The sequence below is a fragment of the Artibeus jamaicensis genome, unplaced genomic scaffold, assembly GCF_021234435.1.
Source record: "Artibeus jamaicensis isolate MK-2021 breed Jamaican fruit bat unplaced genomic scaffold, CSHL_Jam_final contig_3175, whole genome shotgun sequence".
In the NCBI taxonomy this organism is placed as follows: domain Eukaryota; kingdom Metazoa; phylum Chordata; class Mammalia; order Chiroptera; family Phyllostomidae; genus Artibeus; species Artibeus jamaicensis.
Genome location: NW_026521739.1, coordinates 900,139 through 918,767, shown reverse-complemented (window position 1 = coordinate 918,767; position 18,629 = coordinate 900,139). Strand labels below are relative to the sequence as shown.

Below are 18,629 nucleotides of genomic sequence, written 5' to 3'. Positions count from 1 at the left end.
ATTTTTAATATTACATGAAGAAAAAAAGTGAATACCCCAAAATATAATGGGATTTGTGAGTTTATATGCCAACTTATTAGAAAAAGGGCAGGGGAGATGGAGGTCACTTAGGGAAGAGTAAATAATTTTTAGGAAAGATGAGTGGACGCTGAGAAAAATAGATGAGAGATACTATAGTGTGTGACAGTTTGTCTGGGTGTGGTAGGGACTTTTGTCACCTCTCCTGTGATAAGAGTCAATCTTCCCAGGTTGATGAAAATCCTGGGGAGAACGGAGGGGATTTATGGCAATTGGATTCCTTTTGGAGGATCTGTTTTTAGGTAGGTAAGAGGAGTTCAGAGAGAGTCTCTCTCTGTATTTGCTGTTTATCAAGTGTCTTCAGCTTAAAAGAATCAACACACCAAAGCAGCATATTTTGGAGTGGTGTGTCCTAAAGTCCTTCAACAGCAAGAGAAAGCAGAATTCTGTTCAGAGAAGAAGTCATCCTCAAGCTGTGCGGGGTGTTGTTCTGTGAGGGCTGTTGCATTGTTTTTACACAACTTCGGTATTCGTTGAAATAACAGCAGAAATGAACATCATAAAATTTTATTAGGGTCAGATGTATACTAAGTACTCTAAATGCATTAATCCGTTTAGTTGATATAATGACTCTAAACGGAAAGTACTGTTATTATTGTGTTCATTTTATAGATGAGGTTAAATGCTGTGTAGAGATGTTAAATGCCATTCCTGAGATGGTCCACCTGGTAGGAGGGGGACCCAGAATTTGAACACAGTTTGCTCTAATTCTAAAGTGTGAGTTGTTAATACTAGACACCCAGATGTATCAACAGGCACATTGAAGGGAGCTCTGAAGATGTGGGTGCTGATTTTGGTTCCAGTACTAACTAGCCCACAGCTTCTTAAGTCTGTACTTTGCTGGCCAAGGCTTTGGTTTCCTCCTAATTTGTTTGCTGTTTTCAATTCTGACCTCAGATCAAGTGTAGACACATTCTTAAGTACAAAGGTCAGTAGTAAAACCTTTTCATCATTGCTCAGAACTGATCAGGCTTTCATATATATTGTACATGTTCTCCTCCTCACCAATTGGATTCCTCCATCAGCCAGTTCTCAGTTATCCATTGTTACCTTTATACACACACACACACACACACACGCATGTGCTCACCCTTATTGTTATAAATTACTTTATATTTTTGCTTCTCAAAACTATAGAGATTACTCATCAGGTAGATTGGAAGGTCTTATGATGGTCAGATTTGGCCATTTTCATCTTTGATCCACTTCACTAAAAGCAGCTCTCAGAAAACCCCCTCACACATGTGCCTTGCATTTCTAAAATTCCCTCAGTCTAGGATTTGCATCACTGTTTTATACGACTAATCCCAAAGAACACTGAGGAGGGAAGTAAACTGCAATTGTACTCACGTACACTGACTTCTGGGGAGGCTGCTAAAAATGGCCGAGTTTGGTGACGGGGCTGAAAGTGGGGTACAGGGGTAGGAGCCACAACTGCATTTGACAAACGTACTCTAATACTTATACAGTATGTATCAGAGTTGACTGCTTTGTCAAACAGCTCCCACATTTTAATGGCTTAGCCCAAAGGAAACTTCTTTCTCACTAAGTGGCAGTCCAATCTAAGTGTCCTTGTACTGTGGCTCTCCTACGTGAGGCTTCTCAGGAACCTGGGCTCCTCCTGTCTGCAGCTCTGTGTGTCTCTTAGGTCCTCAGAGCCCTTTTCTTCCAGCTGTAGGGGATCACACAGAAGGCTTTTAGGGTTCAAGCAGTGACATCTCTTACTTCTGTCCCCTTCCATTGGCCAGAATTGATCACATGACCCCATCTAATGTTCCAGGACAGACTGTGATAGGTAGACTCACTGTATGCCCAAAAGGAAGCTGCCTTTGATGAGTACACAGTAGTTTCTATAGAGATCCATAAGTAGCCAAGTCAATCTTAAGAAAGAAAAGTAAAGAGGGAACTCACCCAACAGTCATGGAGACTCTCCACTGCTGTCCGTCCGCTCCAGGTTATCACCGACCCATTTTCCTACCACAGCTGCTCAAAGTGCTGACTTGAGTATCTGTGGGCAAGAAGAAAGTGAACCCCCTTTCCTTCTTTGGTTCTTGAAGAGAAGGTAATAAGGCTTTCTTAAAGTGTGGCATAGTGTTACTGGTATAAAGTCCATGTTATAAAGTCCTGATGCTTTAAAAGGCCAAAACTCAAAATGTCAGTGTTTGGAGTAAGGAAAGGTTTATTGATCCAGAGGGCACTAACCAAGAAGATGGAGACCTAGTAGTTCCTCAAACCTGTCTTCCCAAAGTACAGAGTTCAGGCTTCTTTTCAAGGGAAGGGGAAATGGGAAGAGCAAGAGGTGACTGACCACCGCAGATATCTGGGGGTCAGCCAGGGTTCGAGGAGGGTCATGCTGGCGGATATGAATCCAGTCACAAGGTTCTTGCAGTCTTTGATAAACATCATTATTTTTATACATACTTCCTTATCTCCTTAGGAGAGACAATTTTGGTAAGGGGCTGTTTTTGTTACACTCAAGCAGCAAGCAGAATTCCTCCAATTGATTAGCATGTTTACATGCAAGACTAAGCAGAAGCTATTAGCCTGAAGGCCCTGGGAACAAAGCCGGCTTGGACAAGGCGGAGTCAGAGGGGCAGAGTGTTTCACTCTTACAATAGGACTTTCTTCAGTATCTTTTCCTGGGATCAAAGGTACTATTAATAATAGTAACTAACATTTATTGAGCACTTATTGTATACCAGACACTTACACACATTGCATTAGAGTGTGAGTAAATCTCAAGGTCTGGATGAGATATGAGAAATTGAATGATTCAATTTAATTTATTTTTGAATAAATCGCCTTAATTTCTATTTTAAATGCTCATTCTTCTGGGTAGCAGAAACTTAATTTCAGTTGATTTTAGCTTCTGCTCTATCTCAAGTTTTGTCTAAGTTCCAGGTGAAAGGGAGTGGCTCAGACTCAATGTCCTATAGTTCGTCTATCCATAGTGGCATCTGCCATTGCATCCTATGAATGACAAAACTGAAACAATTTGAGTTTGATATCCTTTAGTCAAGGAAAAGCAACTAATGGGCTAAGGACAGTGCCTCAAAAGCAGTGGATTACTCTTTCCAAGAGATGTTTGTGTAAGAGTGACTTTTATATGGACAGTTAGAAGCATCCAGCAACTCAGAACCAGTACAGGATTGGCTAGGATGTCAGGGATTTCCTTATAAGGCTAGTAGGTCCTTTTTTCTAGGGTAAGATAAACTAAAGCTGAGTTGGAGGCTTGTGATGGGTGTGTGTTATGTTTCCCTGATAGGCATCTCCTTTATGTGAAGGCTGACCTGGGCTTAGATTCGTGCCTCTGTGGGCGGCCTCTATTTTGTGGGTCCCAATATACTAATCAACTTTGCCAATCCAATTGCTAGACTTTACATTCCATCAGGCCCCTGTCTGGGTTTCTTCTTTGCTTCACACCTCAAAGCCGTGGTTCTCCCTGCCGCCTCAAAACCGCCTCCCACTTCATAGAGAACAAGCCACTGTTTCCAGCATCTGGAAAGAGCCTTCTCAGCACTTCTGCCTGACCAATTCCTCTTACCCTGCCTCCCAGGAAGCAAGCCCGTTTCTCTGGGACCCTGTTATCAATATTTTGCCTCCTCTTCACCTCTGCTCTCCCTTCCATAATCTTGATAATCTTTAAATGCCTAGTTCTTTGTTTTTCTATTTCTAATATTTATGGCACAAACTTGATGCTTCAGTTATTCAAGGGTTAAATTTTTACAGGTCAAAAGGCCTCATTCTTAACTCTTTCATCTAGTTTTCTGGCTTTTCTGCCTTATCGCTCCTCCCCTGAAACAATGATTGCTACACCTTCCAGATGATAAGGAAGGACTCCAGACTAAATTGAGAGGAGGCAAGGGACCCTAGAAAATACATATAGGGTAAAAAATGTGTAAATGTCTCAAACTATTTTCTAGTCACAGTTGCACTTAATTCTCAAAGACCGCTCTATGATACAGGTGCCATTACTACCTCTGTCTGACAGGTTGAGACACTAGGCTGTTCTGAAGAGCTATTTTGTCAGGACATTTGGTGTATGGTGCGAAAAAGCGATGAAGATCATTTTGAATTGATACAAACCATTTTGAATTGGTTTGGAGAAGGGCTACTTGAAATACATTCACTGTTATTACTTTTGTCAACATGAGAACATCCAAACCTGTGGAGAATTTTTATGAGTTTATTTGAGCCAAACTGATGACATTTGCCAGGGAGCAAGATCTCAAATCTCCAGAGAATGAGAGTTTCGCAGCTTCTTTTGTGCATTTGAAATTAAAGAGGGGCTGTGAGGATGATTGGAACAAGATTATGTGCTCTCTCGAGGGTTAATACACCCTTTGAGGATTATAACTTCTGGTGTTTCAAAGGTGTGTTAACCTAGATGTACAAGAACAATGGACAGGACTTGCTTAAAACCTTTCACTAAAGAAGTTACAGGCCTGGGCTGGGACTACCCACCGTGACTTGCCCAGTTAGAAATTTATGGTTGGATCACCCTGTGAGGTTAGTTCCCATGGACTGCCCCCTTCCTTTTTTGTTCACATTTTTAAGTGCCAACACAAACTAACTGATTTGAACTCTTGTCTCATGGAAACAATACTCAGGCTTTCTTTAACAAATATCTAAGGTACACTTGAAATTTATATGAAGCCTATTATTCAGAGTGGATAAAAAAAATAGGTTTGAGAATTATCCTCTTAATTAAGCTAAACTCCCTCTTGCAATGTTTTCTAATGATTAGTTTATTAGAAAAACCCTTTTACTTATCAATAGCGTGAATATAAAGTTTGCTTAATCATTCAATAAATATTGATTAGAACCATTTTGAGGTCCATGTCTAAAGAATAATCAGGTTTTAAACTTTCCAATTTGACACATTTTGAGCTTGTCAGGATGGCCGAGTGGTCTAAGGCGCCAGACTCAAGCTTCCGCTTCCCAATTTGACACATTTGGAGTCTTTAAGCTGCCTCCTTTTTTTGACTTTACAACCTTTTTCCCAGATTAATGATAAAGTTTCTTTAGTCAGTAAACACAGGAAGCAGGAGGCTCTGCTCTGTACGTGGAGTCTGGAAGACCCTCAGAGGAGAGAAGGCAGGGGAGGCCGGGGAAGAGGTGCTTAGGATGACAGGAGGGCAAAGGTGGAGCCTGGCACAGCACAGGCACCAAGGAAATGTTTGAGGGATGAATGAAATCTGCATGGTACTGAAGGAATGAAACACCCTCTTCACTCCTTGTGGGAGAATACCTCACTTTTCCATAGAATGTTTCCTCACTGACCTACCTGCCTTGACTGAACCTTGGTGCTCTGGGGTGACTGGCCTTTTCATGTATACCCCAGTGAAGCTCATTTATACCTTAGTCTTATAGCACCAGACAGCACAGTGGAGAAATGCAGAGAAGCAGTGGACACAACAGAAGAAATGGACCAAAGATGAGTAGTATGCAGATGGGTCTTTGAAGAGGTGGGTTACCATGGGGACAGTGGGCAAGGATAGGTGTCAGGGGAATGTGGCTCAAGCTCTTATTTCTAAAAGAAACCATTGTAAAGTTGTTTTTGAGGCTCACAGACATTTACTCAGGATTCTAAATAGCACTTCTTAGAGAATCCCTGAGAACTCCTAACAGTGTTCAGGTTCAACTAGGGCCCACCAACTCATGGTTAAAGAATCAGCCACTTCAGAAGGAGGCATGTCTGGCATCTCAGAACCTTTATAGGCATTGAGCTCAATGATTCCCAGACACTCTCATCTTTTATTAGATAAGACAGCAGTTTCCTATGGGTCATGGGAAGAGTGGGGTCCTTTCTGGCAGAGCTTGGTGCAGCCTGCACTGGCTTCTTTATCACGAGGCAGCTAGCCAACGTTGACATTACCACTGAACTTCCTTTTCGAACACCAGAATCGATAGTGGCCATTTCCAATAGTTGAGCAGGTTCATAATTAAGCCTGAAGGTGACTGTAAAGGAAGGAAAAAGTCAGGCCAACTTGAGTTCAAGTTCTGGCTTCACCATTTTCTAGGTGTGATAGATTAAATGTAGCTACAAATTCTTTTCCACTCTCCCTCCCATGAGAGGTGGAATCTATTCCCTCTCCCCTTTAATCTAGGCTGGGCCTGTGATTCACTTTGACCCAGAGGTTTCAGTAGAAGTGATGCTAAGACAGAAGACTTGCAGCTTCTGCCTGGGTCTCCCAGAATGCTTGTTCTTGGGACACTCTCACTGATAGAGGTCCCATGCAGGCACTCTGGGCAACAACCCCAGCCAGTATTTGTTCAACAAGGTTACGTTTGGACATTCAGCTCAGTAGGGCCTTCAGATAACTGTAGCCACAGCCAACATCTAGCTGCAGCATGCTAGAGACCCCAAGTGAGAACCACCCACCTGAGTCCAGAGAATCCAAAGTAATAATAAAGTGTTCTTTGAAGCCATAACATTTTGGGGTATGTATAGAGCATGACCTCAGGTGAGATCCTTAACCACTCAGAGGTTGGGTTTCCTTCTGTGAAATGGGCAAAAAAGTAAGATCTACTTCTTAGTTATCGTGATAGGAATATAATAGTGGTGGAAGTGCCTGGCATAGTGCCTGGCACGCAGGAGGCCACCGATCAATGCCAGGTTCCTTCCTGCCCCTGCTCCAGGAGGTTATGCATCCCAGGTGTGAGTGAATCTTGGCTGCTGCTCTGAACTTGCTGGGCCAACACCCAACTTCCCTCAAAGGGAATGCCTAGGACCACATTTTAAAATGGGATTAGAGAGATGGGATTTTTTTTTTCTTTCTGGGGCAACCTGCGATCCCCTTAGGAAAAAATATCACCATCCTGTATTAGGAAGATTGGTTTTTCTTACCCTTTAATGAAAAGGATCAAGCAATTGTCTTTACCTCTTTAAAAAAATATTTTTTTAAATAACAAGAAATATGCCTGCTGACACTGAAAAGTACCAGCATGGAATAAAACAGCTCCCCTTCTGTTTTCCAGCCGGCAGGTTTTCTTCAACACCCCCACCTCTGGGGGGCCACAGACTGCACAGCGGGCAGACTTCATTGAACAGATGAACAACTGTGGCTTAATCTGTTTTAAAAAAAACAAAAACAAAAAAAACCCGTCCTGAAGCAATTGATAAACAAGAGGCTGAGGTCAGTGTGAAGGAAGAGTAAATGAGGCCAGATTGGGGAACGTTGAAACTTAAGCCTCTTTTATCCCCTGTCCTGGATTGGGTGTGTGAGGACTAATCTGTTGGGAAAGGGGCTGAGAACCTCTTCGATTGTGTGAATTTGGAGTTGTATTCATTTTTTTCAAAATTATTTTAAAACAGTATTTCATATAATTTATTTCCTTATTATATTTGTTGTCCCAAATTAGTTTTGAAAAATTTGTGTCAGAGTATATAACAGAAAAGTGCACAAGTCATAAACACAGATGAGTGAGCATTCAGCAATTGAACGCCTCATGTAGCCAGCCCCTAGGTGAAGAGCAGCGCCCTAGAAACTCTCCAGGGGCCCCCACAGGGAGAATCACTATCCTGACTTCAAACTCTGTTGTTATTTTTAGTAGCTCATACACACTCGTGTGTGTTCTTTTAGATACATTTTACACATCTAGAAGAATAGGCACATGTTATTATTCTGTACAAATGTACTAAAATGTATTTTGTACACTCTGTAGCATGCTACCCAGATGTTCTGCCTCTGGCTTTTTTCATATTTATCTTGGTGGTCATCTCAGACCCATACATGGGAAGCAGCCAGGTTCCTTTAGTGGTCATGTAGTGTCCTATTGACTAAGCGTACCACATTTATTTAATATTATTAAAAGGCAAAGAGGTTGTGTCCAACCCTCTTGGAACTAGCTTTTTTAAAAAAGTAGTCTTGGGCGCCTTTTTAGTCCTTTAGATTTAAGGTGGCAAGGAGGCACTGCTCTTTGGGAGACTTAAAAAACGCTACTACTAGCTCTTACTCTCTCCCTCGGAGTGCTGGGTGTGGTACCACCTGCGGTGGTCGCCTATTTTATTGCCTTGTCCGGTTAGAACTCAGTTGTTCCATGTTTGACTATGTATCCAGGAAGTGGAAATAATGTCCCTGACACCCCCACTTCCTTTTCCGGCCAATCGGTGTCCGGTGAATGAGTGCAACCACTTTCACCCACCCCACTACCTTCAGGCAGCTGCTTGCTTACCCAGCATTGTTCTGGCTGAAATCTGGAGATTTCAGAAGCCGGGTCGCATGAGCTCTTCCAGACAGGACTAACTGGGGGAACTACCATTCATTTTGATCAAACCAAGCCTTCCCTTTCTGTCTGCCTCTTCTTCCTCCTGTGGGTCCTCTTCGTCCTTACTGCCAAGCCCGGCCCCAGCCTCTGCTCTCTCTGTGCTCTGAACTCAGATCTCAGAATCATTCAGACTTAGTGTGAGTTCAAGACAGTGCCAACTTTTCTCTTCTAGTGGTATTTGCCTTTTAAATTTATTACTGTAATTATAGAACTAAAGATTTGTCTCCTTAAGACTTTTCGATTCCCTGACAGCAGGAGACGTTGTATATTTGGGGGTTGGGGCAATCTCCTCACCTCCCTCTTTTACTACCAGAACCTTGCCCGTCCTTTCCCAGCTCCCAGAAAACAGGCCACAGAGGGCAGGCCTGGCTGGTTTGTGACCTCTGGGTGAGGTTGGAGTGTCACAGTATCCGTTACCTATAGCGAAGGGCAAATACCACCAGCTTGCACAAAGGGGTGCTAAGGCTGAGTTGCAGAAACTTGTCCTCCAGTGGCAGGGTCACAGTTAAGTGTCAGAGACCCAGGGTTCAGGGGGACAGAAGAAAACTCAGGGGTGTAACACCAGAAGGTCAAGGGTCACAGGATCTCCTCTTGGAACTGGTAACCACACACCTTCTCTGGGGCTCAGGGGAGGTAATAACACTCACCCCTCCTAGAGCTGTAATAAAGGTGAAGTGAGCTGATATATAACCAGGGTAAGGGCTCTGTAAACGTTAGCTCTAATTACCATGCGAGGTGGGCCAGACAGAGCGGCCCCACTTCCAGATTAGCTCTGTCACCACTGCACTTGTCTGACTTGGTCTGCTCTCCTTTCTGGGTTCCAGGGGACAGCGCAGGCTCTTTCTGCCTGAGCCACTTGCCAAGTCTCTGCAGACCCCTTCGCGCCCCTTCCTCATGTCTGCTGCCTTGGTCAGGAAGCCTTCACTCTTCCCCTGTTCCTCTGCAGGATCACCACTGCCTCAGCCTCCTTTCATCAGGGACAAAAAGCCCACTGCCACCAACGGAGGATGGGGCGGAGGGAGCATCCTTTACTAGCGCTTGTTTCTTTTGTTCCCAGTCTTCACATTGTCCAATCTTCTAAACTTCCAACTCTGGGGTCTCCCTGCCCCACCCTTCTTGTGTACCCAGGACATACTGGTGATAGAAGAGAAGAATGCACAATTCTGACACTTGGAGACTCTCCTGAGATCAGTGACAGCTAATCCAGAAAGATAAGGGCCCAGAACTGAACATTTTAACACAGTGAGGCCCTACTACAGACCTGGCACTGTTCTAAGTATTTTGCATTTTACTCCTTCATTTAATCCTCACAGCAGCCTGCTGACGTAGGTATTAGGACTAGTCTGTAGATTTTCAAACTGAGGAGTAAAGCTGGTACATATCAAGGCCTTATCATCTTTAAGGAGCAGAAATGGGACTTTAACCAGGTCTGCTTGACCCCAGAGCCCATGGATGTCAAAGAAAATTTGAATCAGTGGGATTTTGAATAGTGAGGTTTTACACGCTGTTTTGCATTTGGATCAACTAGCCCAAGATGCAGTGTTTTCTTCTTTTGAACTTGGCATGCACAATGTCTTAACTGAGGACTGCAGGCTTGGTCTTGTCCATACGTAGATTTGATTTTGAAATAGCCGGATTGTAGGCATTCGAAAGTAGTTGTGCTGAGACTCACAAGGCACCCACCTTCTGAATTACATTCCTCCATACACGAGTCTCCTTGTGGAGAGCAGGCATTAGAGCAGGGAGGGGCCCATCAGGACAGAAGCACAGAACAAAAGTGCCAACAAGAAACCCAGGGAATAGAACACAGCCTCCCATTGTGGGGCCTTCTAAAATCGCTTAAGAATTTTATTCAAAGCAAGCAACGCTCACCTCCATGGCTGGCCCAGAGAAACGGCATTCAACAACACTCTTTTGTAGCTCCCACACTGTCAGAGATTTATGACATGTCTAAGTGAAGGTTCAGTCTTACCTCTGCCTGAAGTCTTCCCAACCTGTTCTCAGCATTTACACTGCTGCCCCTCGGATCTTGTGCCTGACGCTCTCATTTGAGCGTAGTCTGTCTGATGACATCTGTGGTTTTTCAGTTAAACGGAGAGGCTGCATTGGGTTGAGTCGTGTGCCCCCAAAATCCATGTCTACCCAGAACCACAGAATGTGATCTTACTTGGAAATAGAGTCTTTGTACATATAATTAGTTAAGATGAGGGTGGGCCCTAAATCCCTTGACTGGTATCCTCAAAAGAGAAAGGATAAGGAGGATCAGATGCACAGATACAGGCAAAGAATAAGACCATGTGCCAGTGAGGTAGAGGTTGGAGTGATGTGTCTACAAATGGAGGAACACCAAGGATTGCCAGGCAGCACCAGAAGCTACAAAGAGTCAAGGGAGGGTTCTCTCCGAGAGCCTTCAGCGGAAGTGCAGTCTGGCTGACACCGTGATTTGAGACTGCTAACCTCCAGAACTGCGTAGAGCACATTTCTCTTGTTGTCAGTCACCCGTGCATGGTCATTCATTATGGTAGCCCTTAGGAACTAGTATAGGAAATCTCATTTGTCTCTTTAAGTAAAAAGTTTCCTTTATTATGAACATTTCCATTGGCTTTGTCTTGTTTTTAAACAAGGTTCTGGGCCTCCATTTTCTCATCTAAAGATTGTGTCTCAGCTAGCTACTGTGCATTAAAATCATCCTGCAACTTACTGGCATAAAACAATAAGTTGTATTACCAGGCTCACAAGTCTGTGGGGGTGACTAGGTGGCTCTGTTCTGTGTCCCTTGCTCTTTGTGACTTACAGGCCTCCTGGGCATTCTCTAATGGCAATGGCAAAAGTCCAAGTTGGGAAGTCCCACTGTGTAAGCACATTTAAAGCCCCTGTGAGTGTCATATCTGCTAACATCCCATTGGGTAAATCAAATCACAAGGCTGAGCCCAGCATTAATGGCATGAGAAGTACACTCTGCTCATCGTGAGAGGGGAAAAGGAGCAGTATTTGTTCAACAATAACCCAACTGTCACAGATGGGTCATACCAACCGCTACAGACTGAATGTTTCTGCCCCCATGCCTCCATTCATATGTTGAAAACTAATCCCCAAAGTGATGGCATTTTGAGTTAAGGCCTTGGGGAGATTATTAGGTCCTGACAGTAGAGTCATTATGAATGGGATTAGTGCCCTTGTGAAAGAGGCCCCAGAGAGCTTCCGTACCCCTTCTCCAGGTAAACACACGGTGAAAAGATGGCCATCAGTGAATCAGGAAGGTCGTCCTTACCAGAAATGGAATTTACTGATTCTTTAATACGGGACTTCATAGCCTCTAGAACTGGGAGAAATAAATTTCTTTTTGATTCTAAGCCACCTAGTCTGTAGTGTTTTTGTTATAGCAGCCAAAAGGGGCTAAGACACTCATTTAGCAGGGTTATTGGGAAGTTTATACAGGTGTGACTTAACTAGTATGATAACAATCAATATATATATTGAATGCCTATGACGAGGCAGGCACCTTTCTAAGCGTTTTACAGTTCCGGTTATCTATTGCAGCATAAAGAACAGTGCTAATGACACTTGGAGGGCTTAGGACAACAGCCATTTTATTTGCTCACATTTTTGCTGGTCAGGAATTCAGACGGGCACTGTTGGGTGGTTCTGTTCTACATGTGCCAGCTGGGGGTCACGTTTTCCACTTCATTCATCTGCTGGCTGGGCTGGGCTGGAAGGACCAGAAGGCTTCACTCGCTGGTCTGGCAACTTGCCGTTCTCCCATGAGGAGGGCTGGGCTTCCTCACAGCATGGTGACTTAGCACAGGTGGACTGCTTACACGATAGCTGACTTCCAAGAGGGATGAAATCGGAAGCTGCAGATCTCTTAAGACCCAGTCTTAGATATTATATGGCATAACTCTGTCCTGTTCTATTGGCCTGAATTAGTTTTGTATTGCTGATGAAAAAAACAAAACCCAGAAATTTCGTGGCTAAAACAATGCAAATTTATTATCTTACAGTTTTGGAGGTCAGAAATCTAAAAAGAAACCTCACTGGGCTAAAACCATGGTACCATCAGGGCTGTGGTGTTTGCTGGGGGTTCTGGAGGAGAATCCATTTTCTTGCCTTTTCTGTTTTCTAGAGGCTGCCCGCATTACTTGGCTAGTGGCTCCTTCCATCTTCAAAGCCAACAATGGCTGGTCAAGGTTTTCTCACCCTCCATTCTTCTGATTCTGACTCTCCTGCCTCCCTCTTCATTTCTAACGACCCCTGTCATTTCACTTAGTCACTTGGGTAACCTAGAAGGGTCTCCCAACCTCAAGGTCAGTGGATTAGCAACCTTAATTCCCCTTCGTTATGAACATGATATAGTCACAGGTTCTGGATACTAGGACAAGGACATTTTGGGCAGGGTGAGTCATTATTCTGCCAATCACGTAATTAAAACCAGTGATAGGAACAGACCAGGCTCAAGGGGAGGGTAAATACACTCCACTATTTAATGGAGGGGGATAGTAAGTCGTTGGTGGCTTTCTCTAACCCACCTGACATGCATTAACTCGTGTAGTCCTCACAACAACCCCCAGAGGCTGGTACTAGTATCCACATTTGAAAGTAGGAAACCGGGAGCACAGGTATTACTAACAGGGCTCTCCTAGCGGGAGAGCTAGGCTTCCAATCTAGGCCCTTTGGTAGCTGAGCCGGAGCCCTGCTGTTCCCGTCAAGCCTGGTGCTCAGCAGATGTTTATTTTGTCTTTCTCCATTGATCCTGTTTCTTCAGCCCCTTAAGGGCAGGAAGCTGGCACCTCTGGTACCCCATTATACACAGGAGTCTCTCTCACACATATACTCACCTGCACCTCAGGGCTTGTGATCAAGTCCCCTTAATGAACAGGATGATGGAGTGAAACCCATTTAAATCAATATGAATTCTGTTTTGATTTTCTGACTGTGTCCTGACTTATTACTAGTTTTCTTGTGATTTCTCTCTAACTGAGTCCTGGCCTGCCCATGGAATTACCACCCAACTTCTACACTTCTTTGGCTCTTTTGGCTCAGCCCACTTTTGGCTGTTAGCCCTTATTCTCAGACGTTGTCTCAGTAATGTGTAGGCCCCTTCCCCTCTCTGCGTGACCCTTAGCCCCAGAAGTCCCACCCCACCCCAGGCCCAGACCCGTCTCCCAGAGCAAACCTCAGCTCTGCCTCAGTTTGGACTTCACACAGCGCAGGCCTGGAACCGGGACCAGAAACTTACAAGGCTCTGCCCCGTGGAGTGGCATCTTGTCTGAATATGTCAGAATGTATTTGCCCGTTTTGAAATCACCATGTGGAGCATGACTCCAAGCACGCGAGTATTGTTGTGGGCGTGACACATTAGCCTAAGTAACCAGTCGGTTTGAGCATAATTGATTAAATCATTAGTCACTGGTTATTGATTTAACCTCCAGTGCCTCTGCCCTCCCCAGAGGTCAAGCGGGAGGGACTAAAAATTCCAACTCTCTAATCCCCTGGTTGATTCTCCTGGCAACCAGCTCCCATCCTAAGGTTATTTTGGGGCTTTCCAAAATTCACCTTATTAAAATAAACTCTGGCGTGTTTGAAAGGGGCTTGCTATAGAAATAACAAAAGACACCCATTTAATCTCTATGGCTCTTACCACTTAGAAAATTTCAAGGGTTTTTGGAACTCTGTGCCAGAAATGGGATGAAGACCCAGTATATTTATTTCTTACTGTAAATCACAGTATCACAGGGTCCTTGCTATGTTTGCATTATGTCAACCTCCTGTTACACCAATGCTATCTAAATTTCTTTATATTCAGCAAACATAGTACAGATTGAGGATGACATTAGCCTAAAATGACCTCAATTAATGCTGGTGCTGGAAGCTTAGGGAGATCATGGACTCAGTACAAAAGGAGGTAAGAAAATGTAACACAGTTTGTTAGTTATTCCTGGGAATATGACTTCACATTTGCAATGCTGTAAGTTGCTATAAACAAGCCTTTTATGATCACTTTAAAAAGCAGAACAGTGAGTAGTTATGTTGGAAAGACCAATGAAAACATGAACTGACTAATGCTATGCGAATGGGCACTTTGTGGTTTGGGATAAAATTTCCAGTGACAGCATCCCATCCAGGGTCCCAGAGAATCTCCAACAATCCAAACGAAAGCGAGAGCACCTAATTAATTGCTCTGGGGACAATGAGGACGCTGATGACCAAGAGGCATGTGAAGAGTTTGAATGGATCTGTTTCATGAAGTATGAGAGTAGAAAAAAACAGTATTTATGAATTAATTTACTATATTATATAAGTGGCTTTAAACATGTATGTATAACTAAATTCATAAATTGAATAAGCATATCATAATTTTAACTCTGTGACTAAAAGCTTCACGTGCTCAGATTGACCAAAATATTATGGGAGGATTCCCCATCGGAAAATTTAGGGCTGCCTTATATTTGGTGCCAACTTCTATCAGAATCTTTGCTCCAAGTCACACAACTAGGAAGGCAGACTCAGAGCCGTCTGCCCCGCCCCATGTGTTTGCCTCAATTCTTCAGTCAGACGCCATCCCATAAAATCTAAGACCCCTGGTGATCCCTGATGACATTGTCCATCTGTTTCGTTACATTTTAACTCAGAGCATTTACTGAGACCCCAATACAATGGAGGAATTGTTTTCTTTAATCTGTAAATCACTTTTAGCTCTGGACTAAGAGTGAAGAGCCTGACTTTCAACTGAGGATTGAGGGAAAAGAGTCATTTTGACTAAGAACAGCACTGAATTTGGGTTTTGTAGGCCAATCTTCTCTGTTCTATTGCTTACTTCTTGAGAAGGATTTAAAAATGTCCATAACTTCAGCCCCAATTAGGGGCTGAAGACACATGGAGCAAATAAATGTATACTTTTCCTTTGTCAGCTTTAAAATAATAAACCCCATTAGTCAATATGGGTAATGATATTTTACTTTTTTAAAAACATTAAATTTTTAAAAGATTTTATTTATTTATTTTTAGAGAGAGAGGAAAGGAAGGAGAAAGAGAGTGAGAGAAACATCAATGTGTGGTTTGCAAGGGGAGCCTCTCACACTCTCCCTACTGGGGACCTGGCCCACAGCCCAGGCATGTGCCCTGACTGGGAATCAAACCGTCAGTCCTTTGGTTTGCAGGCTGGCACTCAATCCACTGAACCACACCAGCCAGGGCTACTTTAAAAAAATTTTTAATACTTTTCAGTATCATGTAAATTTCCCACATGGGCATGTGTTACCTGTAACCAGAAAATATCAGTAAATATTTATTTTAGCAAATGTGCAACTATTAGACTATAGGTTTCAATTTCACTTGGTATCGAGGCCATGTCACATGTAACCCCTTTTCTCCCTGTCAGTGCAGGATAAGAGAACCGAAGCACTTGCCTGTGGTATCACATGCAGGGCTCCCGAGGTGCCCAGAGAACTATACAGGAAGGAACAGAAACAGAAATACGTCCAAATGAGCTTGAGCCATGTTGTGTGTGTGTGTGCGTGTGTGTGTGTGTGTGTTTCAACATTATGGTATCTCTCCCTGAGACCGTCCTTTAAGGCCGCCTTCTTGAAGATATGTCAAGTTCCTGAAATTTGTGTGAAATAAAGCGGAAGACCCTGTGTGACTCAGAGTGAGCCCTGCAGCCTCTCTGAGCTAGAGTTTGCTCATCTATAAAATACAAGGTTGGATCCAAAAGCAAAAAAGAAAAAGAGCATGACTTAGGGAGACAGACACGGCTGCATTAAAACTCTGGCTGCTTATCTCAGAATGAGAAGTTGAGTCTCAGTTTCTTCATTTGAAAGAAGGCATCTTGTGAAGATTAAATTTAATATATACTTTATGCTGTATAATATATACTGATACGTACTAGGTGCTAAACAAATTGTTGTTACATTTTCCGTAGTAATTACTACTATTATATATGTGAAAGGGACTATTTCATTCCAAAACATAAAGTGCAAGACTGCTAGTTCAGCTATAAAAGCTGTGCTCTACACACTTCCAGGGGGTGCTGTCCACATGGAACACAAGGTCATGTGTCCTGTGAAAGCTCTACACAAATTTTATGCATTACTTTTATTAAGAATAACAGAGAGGTAGCCCTGGCTGGTGTAGCTCAGTGGATTGAGCGCGGGCCTGCGAACCAGACAATTGCGGTTCGATTCCCAGTCAGGGCACATGCCTGGGTTGCAGACCGGTTCCCTGCAGGCCAGTTCCCACCAGGGGACGCATGAAAGGCAACCGTACATTGATGTTTCTCTCCCTCTCTCCTTCCCTTCCCCTCTAAAGATAAATAAATAAAATCTTTTTAAAAATCATTAATATATTAAAAAAAAAAGAATAACAGAGAGGTAATACCAAACTTTCCTAGTTATGGTATAGCTCAGGCATAGCTGAGGCCCCTTCAATTGAAATAAATAGGTGATAAGAACACCCTCTTCTTAAAGAAAGGTGATGGACCTTTGGGGCAGGATTCATTAAATAAAAAAAGCAAAACAAAACCCCCAAAACTAAAGTCCTGCATTTCTGAATGTATCACTCACGCAGCTTTAAGTGATTCATTGTCAATGTTGGTGATGAAGGTAGTAGGGAGACAGTTGTCCTGGAGTCCTGGCCATTTTCCTTTCCCTCCGACCAAGCAAGGGGACCCAAGAGGTGGACACAGACTGCTTGACGTGGATTTCCTAGAGCTGGGAAGACTAAAAAGGCCAGAGGGGAGGTGCTGGCCTCCTCTCCTCTTGCCCGTGGGGCGAGGAGTGTGCTGCAGAGGAACAATCCTATGTCCCTCTGAGGGTCTCAGAGGGTCTCTCCAGCGGAGTGGGACCAGAATGGACATAGATGAAAAGAATTAGCTGGAGTTGTTTTCGATTTCTTTTAAGATCTTTTAAACTCTACTTGCTGGGGCAGAGGACCACGGGGTGGGGGCAGGGGTGGCCTTTGTGTGCGGAGCTGAGGTGGGGTGTAAGTGGTGGGCTGCAGGGCACTGCCCTCACCAAGGAACACTGAGTGCACGCCCACTGCCTGTGCCCTTTTGTTAGAGAACCTAACAAAGCCTGTGGGGTCAGCTCTGCCACCTCCCATGGCTCTTGACGATGGCCCCAGACTTTGTTGAGCCTGAAGTTGGAAGAGGGACAGAAGAAGAGAGAGAAACAAATGTGAACCCTTTAGAATTTTCAAGCCTGAGGGGAGGGAGAGAAGCTTTAAACTGAGTGACAGAGTGAAGTTGTGATGGATGTCGGGCTAGCAGGAGGCTCTTGAGTAACACCTAAGTAAGACTGGAAAAGCAGCAGGATCTGTCCTCGTGATGTCCAGAGGTGGGGGACCATCAGAACAGATGTGACAAAAACAGAGCCATTTCCAGATTTCAGCCAAGGGCCCAGCTGCATCCACTGGAGTGACGTTCTGGGTAACTGACCAGGGTCCTTCTGCCCGTCCGTCCTTCCAGGCTCCGGCCAGGAAAACCCACCCAGGGCTGCAGGGTCTGTTCCAAGCATCTGCCTCCCTGAATCTAAGTTTGCTTATGTCTCCCAGCTAAAATAAATGTCCCCTGAGGGCAGGGACTTTATCTCCTCTCATCTTCACTCCTTAGCACAAAAGCCATTAAAAGTTTATTATCCGAGAGGATGAGAGACTGTGGATACCAGAGTCTAGGCGTGCAGACAATGATGGTGCGGGTGGAGGGGAACAGAAAGTGGAGATGACGGCCACACGCAGATAAGGTTTGTGATCATCTTCTCCCCTCACATCTGAGATGGCCATGGGGCTGTGCCGTTAGAGTTTAGGAATGAGGGGAAATCGTGCACTTCCCTTATAATCTCTCCAAAACGGTATGTCTCTGACTTAACAATTTAAAGAGAAACTTCACCGAATTATACTGTGAAAGCTTTGTTTTTCTGGTCTTCTGAGATTGTCCAATTTACTACCTATCCACTTTCCGCGAGATTAACTGTTGCCCCTCAGCGATGACCTGAGGAGCTGGAAGAGCCCGAGTGCTGAGGTCCTGGCCATCTCAGAAAGCCTAGTTCTGTGGCATCAGAACTGGGTGTGAAGCACGTGTTCTGTACGTTTAGTATCCAAATGGTCGCTCTTTATTGACAATTCATTAACCTGGACATCCTGTTCCCCAATCACATCAGAAGAACATTCCTGGTATTTGGTAACCAGGGTCAACTCTGAGAGATGTAAAAAAAGAAGTGAGAAAATGTCCTCCCTCCATGGCTCAAGCAAATCTCCAACTAGATCTCCCCAGGCTGACTTCAGATGAG

The 18,629-nt window shown here is 44.0% G+C and overlaps 2 non-coding genes across 2 annotated transcripts; both read right to left on the bottom strand.

The window, feature by feature from the left end:
* Positions 1–966: 966 nt before the first annotated feature.
* LOC119035091 (small nucleolar RNA U2-30) lies at positions 967–1,036 on the bottom strand. The gene has a single exon (XR_005079709.2). It is a non-coding gene; the product is annotated as a small nucleolar RNA U2-30 (small nucleolar RNA).
* Positions 1,037–1,201: 165 nt separating this feature from the next.
* Positions 1,202–1,281, bottom strand: LOC119035092 (small nucleolar RNA U2-19). The gene has a single exon (XR_005079710.2). It is a non-coding gene; the product is annotated as a small nucleolar RNA U2-19 (small nucleolar RNA).
* Positions 1,282–18,629: the final 17,348 nt, after the last annotated feature.